At 41.2% G+C, this 14,325-nt stretch overlaps 2 protein-coding genes across 3 annotated transcripts in view; one reads left to right on the top strand and one right to left on the bottom strand.

The window, feature by feature from the left end:
* ZCWPW2 (zinc finger CW-type and PWWP domain containing 2) overlaps positions 1 to 4,883 on the bottom strand; it is a 138,952-nt gene extending 134,069 nt beyond the window's left edge. Inside the window, exon 1 of the mRNA XM_060162494.1 lies at positions 4,811 to 4,883. The gene's annotated coding sequence lies outside the window, so the exon portion shown is untranslated. The remainder of the gene's footprint in view (positions 1 to 4,810) is intronic.
* Positions 4,884 to 4,982: 99 nt separating this feature from the next.
* Positions 4,983 to 14,325, top strand: part of AZI2 (5-azacytidine induced 2) — a 36,707-nt gene continuing 27,364 nt past the window's right edge. The window contains exon 1 of one of the 2 annotated variants that reach the window (XM_060162491.1): positions 4,983 to 5,532. The gene's annotated coding sequence lies outside the window, so the exon portion shown is untranslated. The remainder of the gene's footprint in view (positions 5,533 to 14,325) is intronic. The other variant, XM_060162492.1, reaches the window with a different exon arrangement.

Below are 14,325 nucleotides of genomic sequence, written 5' to 3' on the forward strand. Positions count from 1 at the left end.
TCTCATCATGTTAAATTTCACATAGGTCTTGTCTATGTGACTGACTTCTCTGTGATAGATTTTACTTCTTTATACATTAAAAAGCTATTTTGCCCGTTTCATCTCAGTGCCTAAAACAATGACACATGGTACGTTCTGAATGAATATTTGTTAAGTATTGAATAAACTAATTAATTCATATCTCAGATAGTAAGAGTGTAAGTATCAAGCCTCAGAGAAGGGTTGCTCTTATTTCATTTAGGAAGAAGTGTAGAATTCCCCTTACTGGATCTTTTTTCCTTCTCTGTACAATCTTCCAACACCATCCTGGGGTCTCTGCTGCTGGTCTTCTGTTAGCTCTTCTCATATTTCTTCTCCCTACTCCTTACATCAAAGGCTTTCTAAGACTATTAAATTTTTCTTCACCTACATATGTTTCCAAAAGAAAGTCACTGCATTTAGTTTCTATGCATACAGTTATGACATTCATGTTTATTTTTTAAAAAATGAAAGCTGTCAGAAGCTAATTCCTACTGACTACAAACATTTCAAGTCACAAAGTTATTATGAAGCACAGATTGCCTGTCCAGGATAAGGCTAGCTGCTAGAGACAGTAGGATATATCCCTCTTATAAATGGAATGTAAATGCCATAGTAATTTGATATCTACTATCAACCCATGCATTTGAAAAGCACATGAACAAGATCTCCTTCCACAGTTAGGAAACTGATATTATTCCTTTTCTCCTTGAATTCATATTATCTCACTTCCCCCACACAAGCTTATCGCAACATATTTTAGTGCTTGAAAATACTTTAAATTGATCATATTTCTCTACACAAAAGAGTATATTTTAAAATTCCTGAGAACATAAATTTTAAAAATTGTCATCAGTATTGTTATCATTAATTTACTAGAGCACTACTGATCAAATGAGAAACTCAATATAAATTATGATCATTATAAAATATTGTAAGTCAGTTTTATTGGAAATGCATCTCATACAGAAATGGATAGCACCTTCTCCCCCCATTTAGGTCATGTATCAGAATGAATATTATTTGTTGTTAGGAAGAAACAGGGTTCAAGCTGATCCTATTCTTACATTTTGTGTTCTTCCATTCCAAATATTTGGGAGCAGAAGGATTTCTGGTTATATCAATAATCATTCTTCTGAACTACTAAATTATGTATCAAAAACCACATGGGGTATGTCATAAAATTATTTTTAATGATCAGCTGACAACTCAATTGAGTTTTTCTGAAGCATTTTCAAAAGCCATTGGAAATTACTACTCTTGTGAAACAATTAGCTACCCAGTTATTAGAATCATTTACTTTCTAACAAGACTTAGGTCAGATTAAATGTATTGCTTTAATTGTAGAGTGGGAGAGGGACAATTACAAAAGAGGAAAGGGGAAAGCTGCCCTGGTTTAGGCACACTCTGAGGTAGATCAATTTTAGGAAAGAAACATGCAAGTAAACAGCGTGAAAATTAATACCCTTAAACTATCATTTACATAACCCCCTGGAAAGCCTTCATGTACTTTCCAAGGTTAAGGGTTAGGGATCCATGACGCCCAGTTTGCCTGCTGCTTCAGGCATATTTACAGATTCAGATACACAGTGTAACAGAAATCATGAACTTTGATTCTGCAATTCACGACATTCTGTGTGTGTGTGTGTGTATGTGTTTTGGTTGGGGGGGGTAGCAGTATGAGCAACCAGGTATGGGAGGAAAGAAGGAAAACAGACTATGTAGGCTCAGATACCAGATTTTTCATTATTGGTAGTATTTTTGAATCTGTTTTGTATCTCTGCCACTGAAACCATTCCCTTACCCTAAGGCTTTTAACCTGGACATGTGATAGGTGGGGGAGAAGAGAGGAAGAATGCTTTTAAGACATTAATGGACAAAATGACATTGAAGCTGATTTTAATATGAAAAGTGACATTGCTATTTCAACTTAAAGGTTTTGACATCTTAATTCTGTCCTGCTGACACCGCAGAGCCACACGTACACAGTACTCACAAAACACAGGGTAGAGACACAGAAAACATGATCTCTAGGATGGTATGATTTAATCAAATTAAACTAATATAAAATTTAAATCACTAACCCAAAATTCGCTTTACAAATTTTCCTCAAAAGATGTATTCTCTTTCCTCTAACAGTAAATATTCGTCACAGCTTAGAAATATATAGCTCCCACTAAAAAAACAAAACACAACAGCACTTTTTTTCATTGTTTTAACATAGTGCCTAATTAAACAAAAAATAAGGTTTGAAGCAGCTCTAATGATGCACAGTTGCCTAAAAACAGAAGGAGGCTGAGCCACAGTCAAGAGTTGTGCCAGGGCCTATATTCTTTGTTCAGATATTGTTTTGGAATCCAACCTACCCCAGGGTAAAGGGAATCTCACTGAAGCCAGTCCTCACTCTATGCTTCAGGAGCAGCTCCTGATGGAAATTATCAGGACCTTGGTGAGAGGATGGGAGAAGGCGGGACAGGGTGGGGGAGAATATCTTGTGTTACCTATTTTTTTGTTTACTACAACCTGTAAAACAGGACCTTTTAAAAAGTGCCTTGTGTCAAGTATATGTTTATAAAGACCTGAATCGTTTTGAAAATTTCAGACTTCATTTGTAGTTATAGAAGATGTAATAATGGTTTAAAAAAAATTGTCCCAAACCTGGCCGGTACAGATGCTTTTTTGGATGACTGTAATTCACAACTCCTCTCTTGCGGTGAAATGAACATTCCTGAAAAAAAAGCCTAAGCAACCTTCCAATAAACTTTAATAGAATTAAGATTTGCTCTGGAAAACCATCCACTCACCTAAGCAATTGACTATTAGTTAAGAGTCTAACGTCCCCCAAATTCCTTTCTTTCTGTTATCTACTTTAATGATAATTATCTAACCATTTTCTTTTCCCATAAAATGTCCCTACCAAGACTGTATCTTTTATTTGACTTATCGGAGGTCTTTTTCCTTACAGCAAGATTGTAATAAAACTTCAACTTCTGCTTATAACAAAGCATAAGTGTGGCAAGTTTTCTTTAATAATTTATTTGCTAAACTTAATTAAAGCGGATGCATGAGTGGATAGAAAGTGACCATTTCAGCTCAATTTAACAAATATCTGTATTACATTTTGTCATAACCTACCGTGGGTATGACTCTCCCCGCCCCCATTCCCTGGCAAAAAAAAATTAGGATGTTTTACTTGACTAAATTGATAGGCTTATGCATTCTGAATAAGCAAATAGTATTGTTAATAAGACCCACTTTTTTTCATTATTATAATAGGGAAGTGTGTATTATTAAAACGAAAACAGACTGATCACATATAGTAAAATACTGAGCTAAGTCATCTTATTTACTCAGAGAGAAAAGATAAAAATGAATTTTCCTTCTTTTTCAACAAGGCTCAAATTATTCTAAATTGTGAGTAAAGATTCAACATTTCTAGATCTACAAATCAGAAACCAGATTATCGTTTTACTTTTGATGATTTTGGGGTGCCTCAACCGATTTTGTTAGCATTCTTCAAAAACTAGGCAAAATATACCTCTTGGTGGTTTGCTTTTATTCTGTAAAGCGCATTACCAAGCCAATCGAAAAAAGATTCTTGTCCAAAATATTAAAAACACTGCTCTTACGTCCCAGCCTGATAAACTGAAGTGAATGGATCTTTCTAAATGATTACATTAATACAGATTTTAAAGTACTTTTTAAATGTCATGTCAACTTTAAGTTGTGCTCTTTGCTCATAACAGCTGTGAATTTTCACTTAAATCTAAAGCAAAATGAGAGGCTTAACAACAACAGAAAAATATTTTAAAGTAAACCCTAGAGCCGAATCCATCCTTGATGAGCTGACTGTTGGTTGATGAATTAGAACTGCGATGCGGGGCTTCGCTGGTGGCACAGTGGTTAAGAATCCACCTGCCAATGCAGGGGACACGGGCTCAAGCCCTGGTCTGGGAAGATCCCATATGCCGCGGAGCAACTAAGCCTGGGCACCACAACTACCGAGCCTGCACTCTAGAGCCCAAGAGCCACAGCTACTGAGCCTGAGTGCCACAACTACTGAAGCCCACGCACCTAGAGCCCGTGCTCCGCAACAAGAGAAGCCACCGAAATGAGAAGCCCGCGCACCGCAACGAAGAGTTGCCCCCGCTCGCCGCAACTAGAGAAAGCCCAGATGCAACAACGAAGACCCAACGTAGCCAAAAATAAATAAATAAAATTAATTTTTTTAAAAAATTGATGCAGAAACATCTTCCAACATAACACTGACTCCAACAATATTTAAGTCCTTAGTCGAAAGGGCTGGGGAGGAGTATCACTGTTGCTAACTGGCAGTCAGTAAGGATAAATGCCCTATAATTAACCATTTTCTCCTTTATTCGTTTAATCAAAAATAGGCCTACAGCTGGAGGGGTTCCGTCTGCCTGCGACCTCCAAGGACGGCCCCCAACTCAACTACTCGTGACCCCACAGCTCAGGCCTGTCCATCCTCTGAGCCGAGTACACCCTCCGAAGTCAACAGCTTCCACAATGTTAACAAGAGCTGTGTGCGGAATAACTAGGGGACCCGGAGCAACGCCCCGAAACGTCGGGTTGTTAACAGCTCCCCCGCAGGCGCGAATCGTCACGGGTCCCCAGTTCCCGGCCACGGAACTAGAAATCCACAAGAGCGCTACTATGCGGAGCCAACACGCGCTACAACGTTCGGGGACCCCCAAGCGGACGCTGAGGGAAAAAGACGGCGCTGTAGAAGGCCAGCGACTCAACCTCCGCCAAGGCGGATACGTCTTACCACACTGGCGCACCGCCTCCGCCTCCGCCTCCCGCGTCGCCGGGGCCGCGCCAGTCCAGTCGCGGGAGCTCACTATACACGTAGTACGCCGCGGCCCCGCCCACCCTGCTGCGTATGCTCACGACACGTAGCACGCCCCGGCCCCGCCCACCCGGCGGCGGAGGCTCACGGGGCGCGTAGTACGCTGCGCCCTCCTTTTCTGCGCACTTTTCCCCCACCCAGCCCCAGCACTGGCTTGGCGAACGCCCTCCCATCTTCCTCTGGCATGACTTCCGGTTTGCTTGCGCGGCCCAGGCTCCGAGCCGTGGATTACTGGAGGCCCCGTTTCCGGTCGTGAGTAGGACGCCCTCCTGGGCAGCCCCGTTGCTGCGCTCCCCCTGTGCGGCGCGGGGCTAGGGCGGGCGCTGACAGGGCCGGGTAACCGGCCTTCTCCGGCGGTGGCTCGGCCTTCGGCCTTGGCTCGGCCCTCCTTCCAGAGCCTCCCGGGCTGTAGCCGACTGGCCGGCGGCGCCGGCCCTGGCGCCACCGAGGCGGGAGAAATGGGAGTCCCTCCGCGGCGTTCCCGGAGCGGCTGCCTTTGCCGGGGAAGCGGCGCTGTCTTTGAGGAAACAGGAAGCCCGCGGTGACCCCTAGCGACCCGGTTTGTTTTTGGTCCGTTTCCAAACGCTGGGGAATAGAAACTCGGCGGCCCTGGGGGCGGCCCCACGGAGCCTGTGTTCGGGGTGAGTGACCCGCTTTGGCCGGCCCGGGGGCGCGGGCGGTGCCGGGACCACCCTCTGCTGCTGTCGCCGGTGCGGAGAGACGCGTCATTTCTCCAGACCTTGGACCAGGGAGCGGCCCGCCCGGCATCCTCGACCGCGTCTACTCGCGCGAGCCGGGTCGGGCCCCGCTTGGTCCTCGGTTCTCCCTAGTGCTTGTTTTCTTACCGTGCTCTGGTTTACCGTGGCGCCTGCAGTTTTATTTCATTCATTGGGGCTGCATTTAAATCGGATACCAAAGAGGGGCGTATGGTTAGGACGGTCCTGTTTGGGGTGATGTAAATCGACCCCTGTACATCACCGAGGGCTAACAGTAATGTTAGGTTTTTTCAGGATGGTTTTCCATCATTTGTTGAGTGGCTACTACATGCCAGGTAGGCTGAGTCCCTCGTCCCTACAAACAAGGAACTCAGATACTTATAGTGAGAGAAAATACAGAAACTGTAATACAGATGAAAACAAACTGCTCCAGGATATATTGGAGATGTGCTGAGATGATCAAAGACAACCTACTAGGATTGAAATTGATCCTTGCCTCTTAAACATAGAAGACGCTTGCTTTCTTACTTTTAGAGCTTTAAATTTGACTGAATAAGATCTCAAGACATGGTTTACATTACAGTTATCTAAACTTACCGTGTCTAATTTACCAACCTGTTGTGATCACTCCTTACATCGTCTGTAAGTTACGAATGGTACATCCTTCACAGGGTTGTTAAATTTTAATGCTATGTTTTTCTAAGATGGAAAGTTGTACACAAGTGTAAGGTTTTAATGTTAAAGAGACATTGTAGTGAAATGGGAAATGCACTGGATTAAGTCAGAACATTAACTCAGAATCTGAGTGCTGAATTTACCACTCACTTGACGCTGCCTAAGAAACCAAAATTCATTTTCCCTATCTCTAAAATGGGAATAATCTTTCTCTACAAGGCATCAAAGCATAGTTTCCAAGAGTTTGCAGCTCTAGAGTCAGCTAGCCATTTTTTCATTACTGGCTCCCACTTTGTTTTTTTTTTTTTGCTGTACGCGGGCCTCTCACTGTTGTGGCCTTTCCCGTTACGGAGCACAGGCTCTGGATGCGCAGGCTCAGCGGCCATGGCTCACGGGCCCAGCCGCTCCGCGGCGTGTGGGATCTTCCCGGACCGGGGCACGAACCCCTGTCCCCTGAATCGGCAGGCGGACTCTCAACCACTGCGCCACCTGGGAAGCCCGCTCCCACTGTTTTAATTGCTCCATCTGTGATATAAGGAAATTCGTGCTCACCTCGTAGGTCTTATGTAGATTTAATGAATTGTTATGGAGAACAAATGAGCTAGTTCCCCTAAAAGTCAAAGCACACTGCCTGACATGCCAGCACAAAGCATTGTCATGATTATTAAATAAGATGATTTGATGGAAGTACTTCATAATTCTTGAAGTAATGAAACCAGTGTAATTTAATTTTTTCTCTTTCTTTTGGTACCTATATTTTGGATTAAAATACAGTTGTCATATCTCTATTAGAGAATAAATAACACTAATACTAGTAACATTTAGTGTGTGAAGATGCTCAGTTGCATTGAGATGTATTATTTATGAAAGGAATGAAAAGAAGTAGACTGCCTTTCATACCTGTGCTAACCCAGAAAGAGTCTTACGATTCCGTAGCCAGGGTAAGCTTTGCTTTTTTTTTAATTTTAATATTTCTTTCATCTTTCCCTTACGGTACTTTCTCTATAGCGCCATTGGTGATTAAATTTCTATCTACTATACTTTAGATGTATGGTGAATGTTTTATTTGATTAGTTTATGGTAGTAGCGGTGGGAGGGGCTATGGGCTAGGTATGGTTCAAGATATACACGGATCGTGGAATCTTCTAGGTGTAAACTAGATGCTTTGTTTAAGCTATATCTTGTTTTGTCCAAGCACACTTTCCAGTATGCTTACCTTGTTACAACTTGTCTCCTCTCGTATAGTTGCTTAGCATGGGTTAGTGAGCTGGGGCTTTGCTGTGATACTTGAGGAGGGTGACGGGCGGTGTGTGCGTGCTTCATGGCCTTATTCAATTAAGCACTCTTCTTAATTTACTACTAAATCCTCCTTTAGTTTTTAGATTTCATAAAAACTTTCGTGTGGATATAAGGGGTGTTCTTAATATAGAAAATGTAGCCCATTTCTTCCCATCCCATAGGTTACACCTTGACCTAACGTTTTTATGTATGGTAGTTATGCTTACTTTCGCTCCCTTTTAGGGTTTGCTGAAGATGGCAGTATATAGCCTGAAGTAGCAAGGGTTGGTGAGGTTAATCGGGGTTTATCGGTTACAGAACAGGCTCCTCTAGAGAGATATGAAGCACCGCCAAGTCCTTTGAGTTTTAGGCTGTTGCCAGTAGTACTCTGGCGAATAGTCTTGTTTTGTGACTATTTAGTTTACGACTCAGCATAGTGGAGTATCTAATCCCAGTTTGGGTCTTAGTTGTCGTGTACTCAGATTGTACTAAAGTCACTTTCGTGGTTTAGCTTAGTTTTAATTATGGCTTTTTACAGTTACAGTTACAGTAGGATTTGACTTTATTTTGTATGATTCCTTAACACTCTTTACGCCGTGTCTCTATTAATTTGGGTCAGTCGTATGACCACGGTGGCTGGCACGAAGTTTACCAACCCTAGTTAACATGACTTAGTCAAACTTTAGTTCATGGCTTAATTTTTATCACTGCTGTGTCCCGTGGGGGTGTGGCTAAGCAAGATGTTGTGAGCTGCTAGTGTAGCGTGCTTGATACCCGCTCCTTTTGATCTTTGTGATTTGGAGGGCATTCTCACCAGGATGTGGATGCTTGCATGTGTAAGTCTGTTAAGAATTAATAGTAAGGCTGGGACCAAACCTTTATGTTGATGGGGCTGGCGAAGCCCATCTAGACATTTTCAGTGTCTTGCTTTATGAAAAAATTTAAGCTACATTAACCCATGGGGTGTAAAAGATGTTCGTATAATTTCATTATGGGGCTTGTATCAGATTTAGTATTGATTTATGAAAAAAATTGTTCGTAGATCTAGGGACGAAGCTGTCTAGGGGGGTGGTGAATATCTAAGCAGATGGTTAGTTTTGTAGGGGGTAAGGGGGGTTTGATCCACTACGAGATACAGTTTTTTGAGCCTGGGGGGAATAATGGAGTACTGTGTCCTGTAACCATTAATTTAATTGCACATGTTGGTTGTGCTAGTCAAATAAAAAATACATACAAGTCCAGCTACAATTTGCTTGACTGTGACGAGACCTTTTAAGGTCATAGCTGAGTCTGTGCAGGCCCCCCCAAAAAAATAAAAAATACCAAATGTATGGAATCTCAGTTATGTGTAAGCATGGGCTGATTAGTCATTAACCCATCGAGATGTCTTATTTAAGGGGAAGGAGTGGGCGATTTTAAGTTAAAATGGTCCTGAAGTAAGAACCAGATGTCTTATAAAGATCACCGTTAATGACATGTCCTATGTACGATCAATAATATTATGTAATATGTAAAATTAATAAAATTTAATATGACCTTTAACTGCTCGTGGGGAAAATAAATGAATGCACAGTAATACATAGCATGTATATGTATACATTTACAGGAAGACGCTATTATTGATATGTGGACATGCATGTGTATATGACTTACACAACAAAAGTATTATAAAGTAAATTATTTTCAATACTGACATAGTACTGTAGCCTGGTGGTTATTCTACAATAAACCTTTTCAAGGAATAGTTTATGTAGAATTTCAGCTTTGGGTGCTGGTGGTGAGGTTTAATGCTTCTTCCTTGAGTCTTAGGGAGGTGTGAGTTTCTCCTTTTCCGGTTTACAAGGCCGGGGTATTTTGTTATACTACAAAGACTCTTCATTTTAGGAGTTTATTTTCGATAAGACTAGTTACTGGTATTAACACTAGGGATTAAGAGAAAATATAAGATGGATGCTGATTGGCCTACAATTATGTATGGGTGTTCTACGGGTTGGCCTCCAATTCATGTTAGAGTTAGGAGATCTGCGACTAGTACTCAGAATAAGAGTTGGCTAAAGGGTCGGAATATTATGTTTCGTTGTTTAGATGGAGGCAGTTAGTGGGTAGGCAGTTAGTGAGATAACTCGGTGAGGGTTATAAAAATGAAAGTGGGGTTTTTCATACTCTATATCTGGTGCTGAGTACATTTTTGGGCACTCACTGAATTATAGGGCATTTGACTGCTGAGGTACATAGTATCTTGAAAAATGGCACTTGACAGTCCCTTCTTTATAAACCAGTTAGCTCATTCCTGCCCTTAATTATTTCATTAAAAAAAGGGAAAGGTGTTGGTTTCTCTCTGTAAGACTTAATCCTTATTCCATAGAAGTGGGCACAGGGATAGTCTGGCTTTTGAGGGGTAGAAAGATGATGAAAATTCTAGATAAGATTCAATTCAGGAGGCAATGTAAAGTCGAGGAAAGAGCCTACTAAATAGGCCTTGATTCAGACCTTAGCTCTGTCACATACTGCCAGTGTGAGTATAGACAAATTTGCCTCACTTCTTTGAGCCTCTGTTTGCTCACCTGTGGTGACAATACCTTTCTAGTCAAGTTTGGTGTTGGCATAATATGTGTACTATATCTTTTACTCAGTTCCTGGTAAAAGTGAATTCCCTTCTATCTGTTTAGGTTGCCATACTGTATTTGCATTAAAAGTTTGCCTTCACAATATAGGAAGGGCAGCATCTCAGTGATGTAGTTCAACCCTGGCATTTTATTAGTGGGAAAACTTAGATCCGGAGAGGTAAACTAATCAATAATAAAGGTGGCAGATCTTAGACTAGAGTCTGGGTTTCTGAATCTCAGGCCATTGTTCTTTCTACCACTGAGTTCTGCCTTGTCCAGATTCTTATTGGGAAAATAAGAATCAATTTTGTGTTGCCTCTCAGAATGTGGTATTAAAAGCATAAATTTGGAAGATGGCTTATCTGGGTTCACATTCCCACCTTTGCTGCTGATTCTTTATGTAGGTGTAGGTAAGGTATTTTAATTTTTCTAAGATTTGTTTATAAATTAGGAAAATAATACCTACCTGAGAAGTAGGAAAATGCATGCTGTCCAGAAGAAATTTTCCTCTACCTTAATATTATTGGAGCCAACCTGAGGATTATAATCAGGAGACAGTCTTTAAGAAAGCTCTAAGGACTGTTCCGCCCCTTAGAGGTCAAAGCATAGTTATATATAAGTTTTTGAGACAAAGGATTATATGTCAAGTGACATATTTTTGACAGTTTACACAATCCAGATCTAAATGTACAAAGTGAGTAATGAGTCATGGGTCATTGTGGCCTCTTAAGAGATTAAGAAGGAGGATATCTCCTAAGGAGGTCTGGTTAATGCAGATGTACAACACACACCAAAGGGAGGGAGGAGGCCCAAAAGGGTAGAGAAAAATTTTATGTTTAAATTTTTCTTATCTTCTATAAAATATAAATTTTATCTCATCAGTTCCCCCTTTTGACCTTTAATCTTTTGATAGCATTAGGTGATCAAATATTTGGTTGCCTTATGCCACCAGGGTGGTTGCTTATGTGCCCTGGGTCCATCATGTCCTTTGGTGTTGGGTCTTAATAGCTTGTTTTACGGAGTGGTACTAGTGAGATGTCTGTCAAGGACTAATGGTCAATTCCAGTTGTCCAATAGGACTTATGCCAATTCTACCTTATAGGTGCGTTGTGCGTGTTCATTAATTTATAGAGAGCTATATAGGATTGACAATAGGAGTAACAGTGTCAGTAGGAAACGTTTAAGCCAAGATCCTCCTAAATCATAACATTTTCCTAGTATTTTTTCTAAACTGGAGAGAGGAGTATTCAGAGTGGAAATTTGACTCTTCATATGTGTTATGAGTTAACAAATATCTCGGCCAAATGGTCATACTATTGGAAAAGTGATAGAAACCCAGCACACTAGCATTAAAGGCAAATTGGCAATGGCTGTTTCCAAGGCTACCCATAGGTGACCTTTAGCCCAAGGGAAACCAGTTGCACATCTTTCTAACCATCCTGGAGACAGCCAAGGCCATAAACTTGTTCCATGAGTCCATTAGGTCCCATTAGGAGCTACCCAATATCTTTTCATCTAGTGAAAAGGAGTGTTTATGGGCACGTTCAGAACAGGTGTCATTAATTGGCCAGGTAAGAGGGTCCCACTTAGTGATGTTGAAGGTAATGTGTAGCTAGCACAATACTAGAGTTTCTTCTAAAATAAAATAAGGGCCATCCAGTTAGAGCCTTGGAGAGGAGAAATCCTCCAAGGAAACCTAGGAGTACTGGACTTAGGTCCACAAACCTATGGTTTGTTTGGATTAATTTTTTGAAACTTGCAAATGATTGAGCCCAGGGAAGAAATACATTGGATTCATAAGCAAAAGTGTGAGCAATTGTCAAAGTAATAGTGTGCAGGCCTGGGTCATTTTGTGTCAGCTGTCTACTTCAGATGTCATTGTCTTCTTCTTCTGGTCTGGTAGTGCTGGTTCTAGTTAGTCAAAGTCGGGTGTCAGAGACAAGAGTTATAGTTCATTCAGGAGAGGAAGCCTGATATGGCCCCGTCCCACATGGCTGTACAGGATCTTTTATCTTATGTCTTTTCCAGTGTGCATAATCTCCTGGTTGCAGGTCATGGTGAATCTGATCTTCATCCAAAAATAGATTATTGTGATCAGCTTTAGAAACAAACTAGAGTATTGTTTTAATAATTCAATTAAACTTTACAGTAATAAAGCATAACAACAAGGAGCCATCTAAGAAGTGAGTCTTAGGCGGTAAATATAAAAAAAAAGCCTCATTTAGCAAAACTAGAATTTAATATCCACTGAAACATAATCTTTTTCTCTAAAATTACCCTTATTTCTACCAAATATAGCCATATTAATTTGTTTGCGAAATAAGTCTGTAATTGACCACATAGACTCATAAATTGGCTGTGTTGGAACCTTTCATAAGGAATCTTAGATTAAACCTTTAAAAGACCTCAAGGCCAGATAAATTACACCAAAGGCTTGCCACAGATTCTGCCTGCAATATCTGTAGATTTGGGTGAAGTTCTCTCTTTTTGAGATCCCCAAAATACCTTGAGATTCCTGTACCTATCAGGAGGTGGCCTTCCTTATTTACCTGATAAAGGTGCTGGGAACCTAAGAGTTTCCAATTTCTGGAGGGAATGGTTGGATAGCGAGAAAAGATAAATGTTTCAATTCTACTTACAAAGGTGTAATTTACCAAATTGCTGTAAGTCATAATTAGCTCGAGGGGAAAGGTTTCCTTGTATCCGGAAAGCACAGATTAAAAACCAGTGGTGTTTTAGCCAAAAACCAAAGGGAGGTTTTGGGAGTGGTAAAAGGACTGGTGGGCTTTAAATTGTTTGTGGAGCCACACCTCTGGTTCTGTAAAGACTGGATTTGTAATTTTAAAAAAAAAGACACCTGTTTTTTGTTTCTTATGCGAGCCTCTCACTGTTGTGGCCTCTCCCATTGCGGAGGCTCCGGACGCGCAGGCTCAGCGGCCACGGCTCACGGGCCCAGCCGCTCCGCGGCATGTGGGATCTTCCCGGACCGGGGCACGAACCCGTGTCCCCTGCATCAGCAGGCGGACTCTCAACCACTGCGCCACCAGGGAAGCCCAGACACCTGTTTTTAATTACTCAAAGAATTGGATTGCCACAGCAATGATATCAAGACCTACCCATCCACCTATGTTGGAATGTTCTTTCCCTCACTGAGCTTAGAGGAGAATGCCAAAAAAAAATTCCTATCAGGCTCTGAATATCAGCTCTGGTCAGTTTAGTCAAACCAGTGGCCTTGCATCTTGGTAATCTATTTACAGAAACTTTTGAGGATCCTCCCTGGGTTTAAGAAATTCTTTAACTGTGGCCCTCAGTTGGCCTCTGATCTGAACAGGCTTACTTATAGCCTCGGGTGATTCCATTTCTAATGGTAACCACTTAATAGTGTCTTCAGAGTGGAAGGCAATTCAGACAGAGGATTACTAGAATGAGTACTTGAAGGGAGGTTAGAGGAGAGCAGTAGTTATGTCAGTCTTTTTTTTTTTTTTTTTTTTTTTTTGGCCATGCTGCACAGCATGCGGGATCTTAGTTCCCGACCAGGGATCATCAGTCTTTAAAGGATTTTTTTTGTTTATTTTAGGTACTTGTTATAACATTAATATTGCATTAGCTTTCTACAACAAATCTTTCAATGAAGCTGTTTTGGCATTTTGAAGCCTTCTGGGGCTTCTGCATACCAATTAAAATAGATAAAATAATTTAAGATGAGAGCTCTCTAAAACTTCAAATTTACAAGTCTTTCTAATTCAAAGGAACTGAGGAGCTAGCCCTACAAATATTTTCTCATGCTAATCTAATTTTAGAAATGGGAAAAACTCTTACCACTCTTGTTTCCAGTAGACCCTGTAGGCAGTGTTCCAGGATACTGACTGACAGGGTAAGAACTTAGCTTCTGCTGGCTTTCTTTAACTGTGCATGCAAAAATCAGTTTTGGAAAGCCAAAAAAGAGCCCCATCTTGGCTGTTTTAGGGCAGGATATCCTTTAATTCTCAATTAAGTAAGCACTTGCAAGCATACGTAAACCCAGCTGGCATCCCCATAGGTGGCAGTCTGTCTAGGAGCTGTTTGGCGTTTAAGGCACAGTTTCCCATTATGAATTTGGTAGTCTAATTCAGATATGAGATATGCTCTGAACAACTTTCTGAGGATAGAAAGGTGGATG

This window comes from Lagenorhynchus albirostris, chromosome 10 (genome assembly GCF_949774975.1).
Source record: "Lagenorhynchus albirostris chromosome 10, mLagAlb1.1, whole genome shotgun sequence".
Taxonomy (NCBI): domain Eukaryota; kingdom Metazoa; phylum Chordata; class Mammalia; order Artiodactyla; family Delphinidae; genus Lagenorhynchus; species Lagenorhynchus albirostris.